Source organism: Giraffa tippelskirchi, chromosome 8, assembly GCF_054371585.1.
Source record: "Giraffa tippelskirchi isolate mGirTip1 chromosome 8, T2T-mGirTip1v1.2.pri, whole genome shotgun sequence".
NCBI classification, from domain to species: Eukaryota; Metazoa; Chordata; class Mammalia; order Artiodactyla; family Giraffidae; genus Giraffa; species Giraffa tippelskirchi.
In genome coordinates this window covers 18,158,368-18,172,357 of record NC_137282.1, presented here as the reverse complement: position 1 = coordinate 18,172,357, position 13,990 = coordinate 18,158,368, and the positions used below count along the sequence as shown (strand labels likewise).

Genomic DNA, 13,990 nt, shown 5'->3' with positions numbered 1-13,990 from the left:
CAGTACTTTTTTTTAAGATCCACTGGAGAAAGGAATGACAACCCACTCCAGTATTTTTGCCTGGAGAATCCCATGGACAGAGGAGCCTGGCGAGTCGCAGAGAGTTGGACATGACTGAGTGACTAACACACACTTTAAAAAAAATTATTATACCTTTTTTCCCTTTTCTAAGGGACCTAGGACGAGTCACTTAAGTATCTTGCTTCCTTAACTAAAAATATAGAGGTGGAGAGACAATGCTTGCTGTGCATTCAAAGAACTGTAAGTTTCTCTATTTCATCCCACTTTTCATCTCCTCTGTGTGATGCCAAGTGCTGTGGTGGCCCGCCGGCCGAGATACATCCGGGGTGGAGGGGGAGAGACTGTTTGGGAGGAAAGGTTTTAAGCCTGAGATTGTTTTGTTTTTGTTTTTCACTAAGCAAATCAGTGCCTCTTCTGGAGAACTGGGTGGGAGTTTCTGGGTGTGAGCTAACGGCAGGAAATGACCCTCTCTAAACAAAAGGACTCTTTAAGGCCCATCCTGAGTCTTTGTGTTTCTTGAGTAGGGGTTATGCAGAAAACCAGAGCTAGGAAATTAATCTCTGCTTTTAGCCTTTCTAGGAGGGGGAGGGGAGAAAGAAGGTTCCTTCCCTGCTCGCCCTCCTAAATGTCCAAAGCACCCGCCAGTACCCACTGTGAGTGCCAGAGAGGTTTAAGAGCAAGGCGGCCCTTTGGGCCAGTGTGCGTTCATGCCCACAACACGCAAAGAAAAACCAGATTGGGCAGAATTAACCCACTGTGACCTTCAGCTTTAACCTTGGCTTTCAGCTGCTGCTTGAAAAAACCCATCACCAGCAAAATGCAGAATGGGGAAAGGAGAAGAAAGGAATATTTTGTGTGATCTATTAGTTGGGGTGCTGCTGCTGCTGCTAAGTCGCTTCAGTAGTGTCCGACTCTGTGCGACCCCATAGACGGCAGCTCACCAGGCTCCGCCATCCCTGGGATTCTCCAGGCAAGAATACTGGAGTGGGTCGCCACTGCCTTCTCCAATGGGGTGCTGAGGTTTGCTAAATAATGTGAATGTCGCTCAGTCGTGTCTGACTCTTTGCGAGTCCATGGGTAGTCCGTGGAATTTTCCAGGCCAGCATACTGGAGTGGGTAGCCTTTCCCTTCTCCAGGGGATCTTCCCAACCCAGGGATCGAACCCAGGTCTCCCGCATTGCAGGCAGATTCTTTAGTAGCTGAGCCACCCCCATAAATAAATCAAAGATTTGAATACTGCATTAACCACAGTCTTCATTTTTCTAAATCTTAACAGATAAGAGCTGGTGACTTCTGCCAATTGATTAACACAAGGCATTTCTAAGCTTTTCTGTGTTAGATGGCAAGCCCATATGAAGAAATGTCGGGCCTTGCCCCGCTTTGGCATGCTGCTTCTTTTTAAAGTGACTGTTCGTTGGATTCATGTATCTGTAGGGTTGAGCCCCTCTGCTATTCACCTGAAACTACCACAGTGTTGTTAATTGGCTATACCCCAATACAAATTGATCTTGGTGTTAAAAATAAATTATAAAAAATGACCATTATATCAATATTTATACTGCAGGATTCTCAATTTATATTGCTAGGAAAGAATCAATAGTTCTGTCTTATCAAAAATTATTTTGCTTTTACAAATTCTTGCTGACTTGCAGCAATGAACTTCTTCCAGGCAGACCACTTTTTTTTTTTTTAAAGGAATATAAATCTTCCCACTAATAATTAGAAACACATATTTTGTTGAAAATGATTTTGTGGTTTTCAGAGTGAAAACGACAAACATCTTCTCTAGGAAACTTCCTTAGCTTACTATCCTAGGCTTTATATTGTAACTGTATTTTTAGAAAGGCCTGCTGATGTGTTTGGTGGGTACCATGTGGCTGGGGGGTGGTGCGGAGAAGGATAGAGAAGTGGATTCTGTCACAGCACCAGACACTTAACAGAATCGCAGAGATAAGATTAAAGCCAGAATGAAAGGATTTTGTCTGGATGTTACATGTGTTGAAAGACTCTGTATCTCAGATAGGAATTGAGTGTAGTATCATTGTAAATTCCAAGGTTTACAGGGGAAAACTACTCGTGTTAAATTCTAGTGTCTGATGCATCGGTAGGTTTTCTCATTTTCTTAATAAACTTGAGAGAAGGGTTACTGTTGTAGTGTTAGTAATTTACAGACAGGAAAATTACACATTGACTTAGATTCCTTTGGAGGCTTATGGTATACATTTGGCATGTGTTTTTCATTTGCGAAAGATGAGTTATTTTTCAGTTATCTGTGTAACATCACTTGTTATTTTTACAAAGATTAAAATACCAGCGATGATCTGCTCTCTGCATTTAAGCACTTATTTAACTACAGTGTCTGGCCAGTAGAGTTCTTTGAGAACCATTCTGCATCCGTCTTGGTGGTGACTAGGACCAAATTCCCAACCTGCATTTTTTACACAGGTTAGTGTGTAGTTTATCAGGATTTGGGAATGAAGTGTGTCTGATTGTGTTGGGTGGAGGAACAGCTTTTTCCATAGCTCTGTTCACTCGTGCAACTCCTGGTAAACCTTGAAACAAACTGAAAATGTCCTGATCAGGAATGTTCTTGGATGATCAAAAGGAAGCGTCTTGCCCTCTGCAAGACGGGCATCTGTTGCTGTTTGGTCATAGTGCACCCAGCCTGCTGACTCTGTATCTTAAAAACAAAAGCCAGTAGGGAGGGAGCAAAGAACTCAAAAATACATGTGGGGCTTTGGAATATGGTGAGTTTCTGGTTTTGGCAGATGATCATTTGAGAAGTTTTAACCGTTAAATTGTCCCTTCTCCCTTCCCAAAGCCCCCCGGTTTTAATTAACAATTAACCAGTATGAAAATAGCTCTTTATTACATTATAAATCATGGGTCATGATTATACAGAAATCTTATTGGTCTGAGCTTATTCTGAATTTCACCATAAAGTGTTTTTTCTTTTGTTGTTTTTTAACAAGTCGTATTTCTAAGTCGTGTCTGACTGTGCGACCCCACAGCCTGTAGCAAGCCAGGCTTCCCTGCCCTTCACTATCTCCTGGAGTTGGCTGAAACTCCTGTCCACTGTGTCAGTGATGCCACCCAACCGTCTCATCCTCTGTCGACCTCTTCTCTTCCCGCCTTCCGTCTTTCCCAGCATCAGGGTCTTTTCCAGTGTGTCGGATCTTCGCATGTGGCCAAAGTATTGGAGCTTAAGCATCATTCCTTCCAATGAATATTCAGGGTTGATTTCCTTTAGGATTGCCTAGTTTGATCTCCTTGCAGTTTAAAGGACTCTCAAGAGTCTCCTTCAGCACCGCAATTGAAAAGCATCAGTTCTTTGGGGCTCAGCCTTCTTTATGGTCCATCTGTCACCTTCATTCCCAGGTGGCGCTAGGTGGTAAAGAACCTGCCTGCCAATGCAGGAGACGAGACGCAGGTTTGATCCCCGGGTTGGGAAGATCCCCTGGAGGAGGGCATGGCAATCCATTCAGTATTCTTGCCTGGAGAATACCATGGACAGCCTGGCGGGCTACAGTCCACAGGGTCGCAAAGAGTCAGACACGACTGAAGCTACTGAGCACTCAGTTAGCACTCACATTCATACATGACTTCCTTATTCACTAATGAAGTCAGTCCCAGGTAAAAAGCTTGGGTGCTGCTCAAGGAGACCCAGGCATAGAAATCCAGCAACTTGACCTCAGTCCTCCGGTCATCCCCGTGCGCTCTGACATCTTGCCACAAAACTTAAAGGCATTATATTCTCCAGATTGAAACTGCAGTCATATTCCTTGGAAAAGGTATACCGTAAATACATCACTTCCCACCCCCAGTGGGTTAATTTGCAGCCATACAGATAGGTTTGGGATGAACAGTAAGCATATTGTTCATTTTATAATCCTGGAGTGGTTTCCTTTGTCCAAAGCTGTAGGATGTTAATTCCATTTTTTGTTGTTGTTTTGGATATCTGTGGCCCCCACTCCTGCAATGGGCCACAGCTTAGCTTCAGTGTACAGCCTAGGTGATCTCCTGAGTTACTGCTGCATATTTTAAATCCTTTTATGCACTTAACATTGCAGTCATTTCTCCCAACACTAAAATAATAGCTCCATTGGATTTTTAATTTATCTGATTTGTATTATTGAGACTACCAAAATGCATAAACCACTTGTTGATTTAATTGGATGACATTGGGTGGGTCCAAATTTCTTCACTTCTTTTTTCTGCCCCCAAAATATATCTTTTATTTTTTTTAAATAGCAAAAAGTTTACTTATCCTTTTTTTTTCCCCTTCTCATTCCAAAAATAAAGGTAAGCAAAAAAAAAAGCTATAAAATTTGTTAAAAATTTTTTTTTGTTAAAATCTTATAGTTCCTTTCTTTACAACTAGTGTTAATATTTTGGTGTATATCGTATTTATATGCTTTTCTGTGTGTATCACACTTACTCCCCTCTATTTTTACAAAACTGAGATCATACCATAATAGTGTTTAGTTAAATTTGATTTTCTTTTGATATTACGTTATGAGTATTGCATGCCAGTGGATAACAGTGTGTAGCCCCATCTTTGTTTTTCTTCTCTAAGGTTCTAATTAGTTATCTATTTTATACATAGTAGTGTATATATGGACGGAGGAGCCTGGTAGGCTACAGTCCATGGGGTCGCTAAGAGTCGGACACGACTGAGCGACTTCACTTTCATTTTTCCCTTTCATGCACTGGAGAAGGAAATGGCAACCCACTCCAGTATTCTTGCCTGGAGAATCCCAGGGATGGCAGAGCCTGGTGGGCTGCCGTCTATGGGGTCGCACAGAGTCGGACACGACTGAAGCAACTTAGCAGCAGCAGCAGCAGGCAGTGTATATATGTCAGTCCCAATCTCCCAATTTATCCCACCTCCCTTTTCCCCCTCTTGGTGTCCTTATATTTGTTCTCAGTCCCCTCTTTAATTCTTAATGCTGTGCTGTGGTAAGGATGTGCCTTCATATATTGAACCATTTTTTGTTACTGAGCAATGAGTTTGTTTCCAGCTTTGTGATATAAACTGTATATCCTCCTAGCTAAATCTGTGTGTACACTCTTAGTGATTTCCTTCGCTTAGACTCTTAGAAGTTGGAATTTCTGGGTTAAAGGACTTACATTCCTTTTAAAAGACATTTTGATGTTTATTGCCAAATCTTCTCAAGAAACAATTGTACTACTTTATACTCCCACCAAGAATATTAGCAGGCCCATTGTCCTGCATCCCCTGCCACTGCAATTTTAAAAAAAGTTGCTTCTTCACCCAGTGGCTCGGTGGTAAAGAATCCACCTGCAATGCTGGAGACTCAGGTTTGATCCCTGGGTTGGGAAGATCCCCTGGAGTAAGAAATGGTAACCCATTCCGGTATTGTTGCCTGGGAAATCCCAAGGACAGGGGAGCCTGGCGGGCTACAATTCATAGGGTCACAAAGAATTAGACATGACTAAGCAATTGAACACAGCACACACTGATCTGTACAACACCTGGGTGTTACACTTTGATTTTTTTTTTTTTTTTTTTTAGTGTCGATTATTTATTTGGCTGCATGGGTCTTCGTTGTGCTCCACAGGATCCTCCATCTTCGTTGGCAGCATACAAGATCTTTTTAGTTGCAGCATGTGAGATCTAGTTCCCCCATCAGGGATTCATAACTGGGCCCCCTACCTTGGGAGGGCCACATTTCTATATTGACTTAACCCCACTTCAAGACAACCCATTTGTTTCAGGTACTGCTGTAGGCACTAAAATACTTAGCAGTTCATTTCTGGAACTGTTATTCTTGAGTTCCCTTGAACCCAATGAAAAGTGTTGATTTTGTGATCTTTGATGTATATTTAGGTCCTTGATGTATATTCTGGCTAAAAATGTAATGACTGGGTGGTAAGGCCAGTACTTCAGGTGCTCTGTGCGCCTGGATAGAATTTCATTGCATTGGTTGCAATATCTAGTGAACCAGTAGCACTGCTGATTAAACTGTATTGTAAGATGCATCCTGATTTCAGAGATGTTACTTGGTGGGGAGATGTCAGAGCTGGTGGATATGTCCTTGTAACTCTCCTTTTCTTGTCTCATTGGCTTGAGGTAAGCATAGAGACACTTGGAGACACACTGGTCAATCTGACATAAGTTTTGGTGGACAGTTAGTCAGTTATATCCCTGAAAAGAACTTTTATGGACACAGTTAAAACAGTAATGCCTTTCCTTAGGCATAGACCCTCCAGTGGTCCTTTTCCTCCCCTTTAGATAGAGGAGGGGGCCTGGACCTCAGTGTAGATACTGTCATGAGGATTCCTCAGTCTGAACGAGGGACCATCAGGAGTTTTTTGTCTGCCCCAGAGGGGATGTTTTCACCGTGATGCCCATAATGTACCAAGAGCTACATGCGGCTGAGGAGCGGGGCTCAGGTCTCCCCATGTGGGTTGGGCAGTCACCATTAACCCCAGCCCACAAGGTCTCCTTAATTGTTTCCAGAACATTCCTGCAGAGCACACGCCCTCCACAAAGCCTACACAGATGTTCTTAGAGTGTGGCTCTAGGAAATGAGCAGATGTAATGGAAACCACCGTCTTGACTCATTCTGACTGTTCCATATGAATGGAATTTGCATCTCATTTTGCATCTACTCGAACACTATTTCAGGGCAAATTCCCATTGAGATCATGAAATCCTGAATTTTATGCATGCAGCACCTTTCTGAAAGGAACTGGAAGCTCTTTTGCAAAGAAAAACATGCCTTTTCCTTGAGGCCTTGATTGTGGTTGACTGATGGGGAAGGAGTTGGTGGAGAGAACTTTGATTAGTGGTGAAAGAGGTACATCTCCCTGGGGTTCTTTCTTCCTTATCGCTGGTTCTTGTCTTGGCCGTTCAGGTGGGATGTGGAAGTGCTACAGAGAGTTCTCTTGTCTGCTTGGAAAGATTGTCAACACAGAAGACAGTGGGAAAATACAGGAGTTCCTTTGTAAATTGACACTATTGTGCAATATAGACAGACGGCTTAGTAATTCAAAGAGATCAGTGTGGATAAGAGGGAAACAGACTTTTTATTTATTTATTTTTGCTTTTTATTTTATTTTTATTTTTTAGTTTATTTATCTATTTTTTAACTTTACAGTATTGTATCTGTTTTGCCATACACTGACATGAATCCACCGTGGGTATACATGTTTTCCCCCTCCAGAACCCCCCTTCTACCTCCCTCCCCATCCCATCCCTCCAGGTCATCCCCGTGCACCAGCTCCGAGCACCCTGTATCATGCACCGAACCTGGACTGGCGAATTCGGGAAACAGACTTTTTAGAAAGCGAAAGAAAGATGGGTCTTCATGAACTGGGAGGATTTAAATAGGTAGAGAGAATTGGGGATTGCAGAGGAGGTTCACCATCATAAAGGGTTCGGGAGTAGGAATGAATGTGGCATATTTCTGTGGCAGGGAGGAGCCTTTTCTGGCTGTTCACTTTGAATGAATGGAGGAGTGATGATGAAGCCTTGAGGGTATTTTAAAGAATTTCTATCAGTTTTCATTGGTTCCTCAACCAGACTTGTTCCATAAATGACAAGTATAACCACCTGCAGAACACAATGCCAACACATAAAGCCCGGCTTGTCTGCTGGCTCAGAGGGTAGAGAATCTGCCTGCAATGCAATCTTCAATCCCTGGGTTGGGAAGATCCCCTGGAAAAGGAAATGGCAACCCTCTCCAGTATTCTTGCCTGGGAAATCTCATGGACAGAGGAGTCTGGGGGGCTACAGTCCATGGGGTCTCAGAATCAGACATAACTGAGTGACTAGCACTTTATTCTTCTAATTCTATTTTTAAAAAACATGTATGGCTTGCAAAGCCACCTAGCTGTTCAGATTAGCATACTGGAAAAATGAAACAATTTCATCTTTGACTCTTCCCATTCAGCTTCCTCGATGGAGTCATTTACACCTTGAGGGCACTTGCTGCTTTTCGTCTTCATTCTGCAATAGCGTGGCTGCTAATCAGTCATAGTGGCCCTCAGCTTTAGAAATTGAATGTATAATTCCCCGGTGATGTCGTCACTCCACATATATTAAACTCCGAATGTATTAGGCCCTGGTGATAAAAGGGGCAACAAACTTAGACATTGTCCTTGACCTTCTTGGAACTTCCAGTGTAGTGAGGAAGCATATACTAAACAAAAGCACCAGTAAATATAAAATTATAAACAGGTCCAAGTTTCACATGACTACTGGAAAAACCATAGCTTTGACTATATGGAGGTGTTACTTCTCATAAATCAGCTAGCACCTGAAAACATTTGGGGGCTTCTTGGTCAAAGCATCTGATGTCTAGGGAAGTACTTTGAAAACTGGAGAGCACTGTCTGCCGCCGTTTTTTTGGTTGTAGTTAGTGGGTAGGCCGGAGAAGGTAATGGCACCCCACTCCAGGACTCTTGCCTGGAAAATCCCATGGACGGAGGAGCCTGATGGGCTGCAGTCCAAGGGGTCGCGAAGAGTCGGACACGTCGGAGCGACTTCACTTTCACTTTTCCCTTTCATGCATTGGAGAAGGAAACGGCAACCCACTCCAGTGTTCTTGCCTGGAGAATCCCAGGGACGGCGGAGCCTGGAGGGCTGCCGTCTATGGGGTCACACAGAGTCGGACACGACTGAAGCTACTTAGCAGCAGTGGGTAGGATCCCGATGTCCGTAGCTGACATTTAAAGCTCTCAGTGGTCAGGCTCTTCATTGCATTTCCAAACTTGGTGCCTGCCTGCGTGCGTTCTCTCTTCTTAACCTTCATCCCTGCATCTAGCTGAGTGATGGTGTCTTGGTTCGTTCTTCTTTAATAACTTTCTCTCTCTCTCTTTGGTTGTTAAGTCATGTCCGACTCTTGCAACCCCATGGACTGTACGAAGGTATAATTCACAAACCTTAAAATTCACCCTTCTGAAGTATAGAATTCAGTCGTGGGTTGGTTTTTTTTTTGGTTTATTTATAGAGTTGTGCAACCATCACAACTCTAATTTTAGAACATATTTTGCTATCCCCTTTCCCTCCCAAAATAAAACTTGTGCTCATTAACCCTTCTTCCCAGCCCTTGGCAACTAGACTAATCTTTTGTCTTCATGGATTTGCCTATTAAGGACATTTCGTACAAATGGAATAGTACAAAATGTGACCTTTTGTATCTGACTTATTTCACTTAGCATTAATGTTTGAGGTTCATCCATGTTGTAGCATGAATTCATGCTTTGTTCCTTTTTAATGCCTGAATAATATTCTGATTGTCTGTTTATACTGTATTTTGTTGGCAGATACATCAGTTGATAAACATTTGAGTTGTTTATCAACTCAGTGTTATTTATCAACTTCTGGGCACCCTGTTGTTAGAAAGTGACGATTCCACCCCCAGATCCCTGACTTGCTTGTGCCTGGCCTGCTTTGTTCTGTCCTCTCCATGAATTTTCATCCCCTCCCCACTTCCAGGCTTCCCTGTGGGCTTTCCTACTTGCTGGACTGTATGGCTTTCCCCCATAGAACAATTATGTTAGTCTCTGACTTAGCACCCTGAATATGCTACCTAGTATTTTTACTTCTGTCCTTTCATAAACATCTACACACATGTGTTTATTTGGATCTCAGACTCACTTGCTTGTTAAAGATAGTTCGTTCAACAAATACAGCTGCTGCTGCTAAGTCACCTCAGTCGTGTCCGACTCTGTGCGACCCCATAGACGGCAGCCCACCAGGCTCTGCTGTCCCTGGGATTCTCCAGGCAAGAATACTGGAGTGGGTTGCCCTTTACTTCTCCAATGCATAAAAGTGAAAGTGAAGTTGCTCAGTCGTGTCCGACTCTTAGCGACCCCATGGACTGCAGCCCACCAGGCTCCTCCATCCATGGGGTTTTCCAGGCAAGAGTACTGGAGTGGGGTGCCATTGCCTTCTCCTCAACAAATACAGAGTTGAGGATAAATCAGTGAATAAGGCTAAGAGCCTTACCTTTGTGGGGACATTAGATTCTAGCAGAACTTAGGTGACTTTTTATTTAACTTTTTAAATTAATTTTTATTGGGATATAGTTGCTTTAAAATGTCATGTTTTTACTGTCAGTTCAGTTCAGTCGCTCAGTCGTGTCCGACTCTGTGACCCCATGAGCTGCAGCACGCCAGGCCTCCCTGTCCATCGCTAACTCCCTAAGTCCACCTAAACCCATGTCCATCGAGTCGGTGATGCCATGAAGCCATCTCATCCTCTGTCGTCCCCTTCTCCTCCTGCCCTCAATCTTTCCCAGCATCAGGGTCTTTTCCAGTGAGTCAGCTCTTCGCATGAAGTGGCCAAAGTATTGGAGTTTCAGCTTCAACATCAGTCCTTCCAATGAACACTCAGGACTGATCTCCTTTAGGATGGACTGGTTGGATCTCCTTGCAGTCCAAGGACTCGCAAGAGTCTTCTCCAACACCACAGTTCAAAAGCATCAATTCTTCGGCACTCAGCTTTCTTTATAGTCCAACTCTCACATCCATACATGACCACTGGAAAAACTATAGCCTTGACTAGATGGACCTTTGTTGGCAAAGTAATGTCTCTGCTTTTTAATATGCTATCTAGATTGGTCATAACCTTCCTTCCAAGGAGTAAGCGTCTTTTAATTTCATGGCTGCAGTCACCATCTGCAGTGATTCTGGAGCCCAGAAAAATAAAGTCAGCCACTGTTTCCCCATCTGTCTGCCATGAAGTGATGGGACTGGATGCCATGATCTTAGTTTTCTGAACGTTGAGCTTTAAGCCAACTTTTTCACTCTCCACTTTCACTTTCTTCAAGAGGCTCTTTAGTTCTTCACTTTCTGCCATGAGGGTGGTGTCATCTGCATATCTGAGGTTATTGGTATTTCTCCCGGCAATCTTGATTCCAGCTTGTGCTTCCTCCATCCCAGCGTTTCTCATGATGTACTCTGCATATAAGTTAAATAAGCAGGGTGACAATATACAGCCTTGACGTACTCCTTTTCCTATTTGGAACCAGTCTGTTGTTCATGTACAGCAAGGTAAATCAGCTATTCATATATATATATTTTTGGATTTCCTTCTTAGGTGGCCTTATTAAATACATATATATTTTACTGCTATTCTTTTAGATTTCCACCTGACCACAAGATATCACAGTGTAGAGTCTTAGTAAACATTACTTGATAATTACTGCATTGAGATTTTCTTAACTTAAAAATTGAATGAGGCCACTTAATCTTCTCTGAATGGCATAGGTTGCTGTCTTATTTCTTACTGGCACTGTAATCGCAGCTTCAGAGTTGATTCCTGAAGGTGAGAGGATGGGTGTGAAGTGGCCCCTTGGAGACTGGAAACCAGCTTGCAGAGGACAAGTCTCTCCTCCTCTACGCCATGTCTTGAGTCCAGACCCTTGCCAGCGTCGTCTTCCTTTGCTGAGCTTGCTGGGCTGTTGGAGTCTGAAGTCTTTATTTCTCTAAGGACTGAAATCTGGGGGAGAGACAGGAGGGAGGGCGGAGTCTGTTCGTCACTGTCAGAATTGAGAATTCAGACGCTTTCCTCCTCCTTCCTGTTCATGAGGAGGAAAGCGTTTACTTGGTTCCTAATAAAGCTGACGCTTGTCAGGCCCTGGGGAAGGCGCCCGAGAAGGGCTGCCAGGCCAGGCTGGGAGCAGGGTTTGGGGGAGAATGGATACATATAAATGTATGGCTGAGCCCCTTTGCTTTCCGTGGGAAACTATCGCAGCATTGTTGTGTTTTTGTTTCTTTGGCTGTGCCGGGTCGTAGTTGCGGCATGTGGGTTCGAGTTCACTGACCGAGGTTCGAAGTGGGGTCCCCTGCATTGGGAGCGCAGAATCTTAACCACTGGGCCACCGGGGAAGTCCCTCACAACATTATTAATCAGCTCTTCTCCAATTGAAAATAAAGTTGTTTTTTTTTTTAAAAAACCTGCCAGGTCCTCATGCAATGCGCCATAATTACCTGTGAGGTCAGGTGTCTAGCTTGCCCAGCCTCTTTTGGAAATGGTGGTAGAATGGCTATCCCAGAGACCTGTGAGGATTCAAGAGTTAACATTTGTAGAGGCCTCTGGAAATGTTAAGTGCCTGGTGTTCTTATCTCCTTTCTGGGCATAGTTGCCTTATAAGGCTGTCCACTGGGCCGAGGGACCTCTGCTGGGGAGCTGGGCCAGCCCGTGAGGCTGTGGCAGGCTGTGACAGTTTTCCCAGAATGGGCTCCGATTTCTTATTTTAATACTGGTGATACCACTTTTTTTTTCTTCCTAATTGTTAGTGTCAGCCTCACAAACACTTTACCCTCAGCTTTATTGCATCTATTTTTAGCTCCTCATCTCGGTGATTCTTTCCCTGTGAAAACCAAGTATAGTAAAATCCATTTGAACAAAATAACCCAGTCAAAGTTTTTAAATTTTCTTTTTTTGGAAAGGAAGACTACTCATCCCAAGACGTATTTTGAAGTAAATGAATTCCTTTTTTTTTTTTTTGAAATAAATGCTGTATTTAAAAAAAGAAATAGCAGATATGACTTTCTCATAGGGCTCCTAAAATAATTGGTGAAAATGCATGGATATTCAATCTAGAGGACTATGAACTTTTGTTCATTTTTCTTTTGTGAAACAGACTGCTTTTCAAATCGCAGTATGTAAACATGGAAACTTATGTGTTTGAGAGCCGGTTTTAAAGGTCTTTCTTCTTACTCTGGCCATTGACATGTCCATTTATGCTTATCAGAGCTTTTTGGAGCTTGACGGCACCCAGGAAGTGCTTTTGTTCAACACCCTCTTCTGAGCAGTGAGTCAGCTAAGCCCAAGGTTGGGTCTGGAGCCCATTCTATTTGTAAGACCGTGCTATTTTAATTGACCCTTGTGTCTCTTTCTGGGTCCCTTGATGTCAAGCAGAATAACTCTTATATTTTGAGTTGGTTAATTTATAAAGTAGAGGGGATGATAGCTACTCTCAGCCTACTCCAAGAAAGGTGCTATCAAGGTGAATGGTATAAATAGTCCAAAATGTTGTTTTGGGATCTAGAGACAGGGAGTAGAAGGTTAGAATATTATTTCTTACATCCTCATTGATCTCTAGAAGTATTGAAGCCTTGGCTCAAGCCTGGCTTCCTTTTTTTTTTTTTTTTTTTGAAAGTATCATCAGAACAACAGGTATTGTGGGGAACTTCCCTGGTGGTCCAGTAGTTAAGACTCTGAGCTTTCTATGCAGGGGGCATGGGTTTGATCCCTAGTCAGGGAACTAAAATCCAACATGCTCCATGGCGTGTACAAAAAAAAAGAAAATAAAAATTGAAAAGCTAATTAAAAAAGAACAACAGATAGTGAGTCATTGGTAACTATCTATACTGGCTTAGTGGGTTAACATCATCTTCATTAATAATACACTTCTGCTTGCCAGGGCAGTACCTTCTAAGTAAACCTAAGTCCTATTTAGAGGCAATGAACAAATATTTTTGGTGAGCCTTGTACCTCCTGTATCTGTGTGAATGTTTATAGGCAATCTTGTTTATAAGAAATGGTGCAGAGTTGGGGAACTTTGGCCTTAGTAGTGGTGGGAAGTGGGACACAGTAGGCTGGGTCTGTTGCTGGTTAGCTCATTTGATGAGAACAGTATGCTCATGACCCCAAGGTCAGTGGACCATCTGTGTGTAGGCCAGCCAGCTCTGCTCTGCTGGGATTCCAGGAGGCTGGGCCATGTGTGTCGCTGGTCACGAAGCTGGAGCAGATAGATCACCAGGCCCAGAGAACGAATTCAAAACACATGCCCTAAGGATAGAAGACTATCTGTGGCTCTTTAATTTATGAGTCTATCATAACAGTTAGACATTTTACACAGTTAAAGTTTTCAGAGGAATAACAAAATGCATCACTATCAAGGATCCTAGGAAAAAACAGAAAAGCATAAGGAAGGAAATAAAAAAAATCACTTATCCTGCTACTGACAGATTTTACATTTTGGGTTTT

The 13,990-nt window shown here is 43.0% G+C and overlaps 1 protein-coding gene across 6 annotated transcripts in view; it reads left to right on the top strand.

Moving 5' to 3' along the window:
- The window catches only part of RBPMS (RNA binding protein, mRNA processing factor), a 198,189-nt gene that overhangs the window by 12,330 nt on the left and 171,869 nt on the right, over nucleotides 1-13,990 (top strand). The gene's annotated exons all lie outside the window — the stretch shown is intronic.